This window comes from Octodon degus, unplaced genomic scaffold, assembly GCF_000260255.1.
Source record: "Octodon degus isolate 3935 unplaced genomic scaffold, OctDeg1.0 scaffold00130, whole genome shotgun sequence".
Lineage (NCBI taxonomy): Eukaryota > Metazoa > Chordata > Mammalia > Rodentia > Octodontidae > Octodon > Octodon degus.
Window position 1 is genome coordinate 3,481,352 of NW_004524706.1, and position 860 is coordinate 3,482,211.

The 860-nt window shown below is 31.6% G+C and overlaps 1 protein-coding gene across 1 annotated transcript in view; it reads right to left on the minus strand.

Moving 5' to 3' along the window:
* The window catches only part of Psmb2 (proteasome subunit beta 2), a 50,633-nt gene that overhangs the window by 45,336 nt on the left and 4,437 nt on the right, over positions 1-860 (minus strand). The window lies entirely within an intron of this gene.

Below are 860 nucleotides of genomic sequence, written 5' to 3' on the forward strand. Positions count from 1 at the left end.
CCCTGGTCCTGCAAAAATAAATAAATAAAAATAAAAATACAGTCTGAAACACTGAAAGGCATTTAAAATGCAAGGAATAAGCCAATAGAGAAAACTGAAGAAAGCTAGTCAGTGTGATTATCTTTAGGTTCAGACTTACAAAACTCTGAAGTGTTTCTACAAATATAAATGAGTTATTATACTTATATACATATAAAAAATACTTGAAAAGGACATTGTTATAACAAAATGAAAGAATCATTTCAAGAAAGCAAAAAACAGTTCAAAGAATATAAATCATCTAGGGGCCAGGGAGATGGCTCAGTGGAATAAGCGCTTCCCTGGCAAGCGCAAGGGCCTGAGTTCAATTCCTGGTTCCACCCAAAAAAAAAAAAAAAAAAAAAAAAAAAAAAAGAAGAATATAAATCATCTTATAAAGTAAACCAACTCCACTTCTAAAGTAAAGGAGAAAATTGGCTACCAAACCAAAAATTCTAACAAATATTCTAACAGTAAGTTATTTAAAAATACCTCACAAACATCATAATACTCTAACCTTATCTAGCTGAGCCAGACTCATTCAGATTACATAGACAAATACTCAGAATGCAATTACTGCCTAAGGAAGAAAACACCATATTCAGCCTACAGCTTCAGAAAAAAAGCCTAAATCTTCCTATCTTACTCTCACTTTCACTTTTCATTTCTTAAATAGTGCTGAATAATCTTCCCTGGGAGACATGTTTCCTGTACGAAAGCTTTTGAAATGTCAAAATCCTTTAATAGGATTTAAAGAACAAATGCTACTATCAAATATTTTACAAGTATTGGAGAGTTGTAGATACTAGAAACATGGCTAAGACTTTGGGAAAAAAATTCCA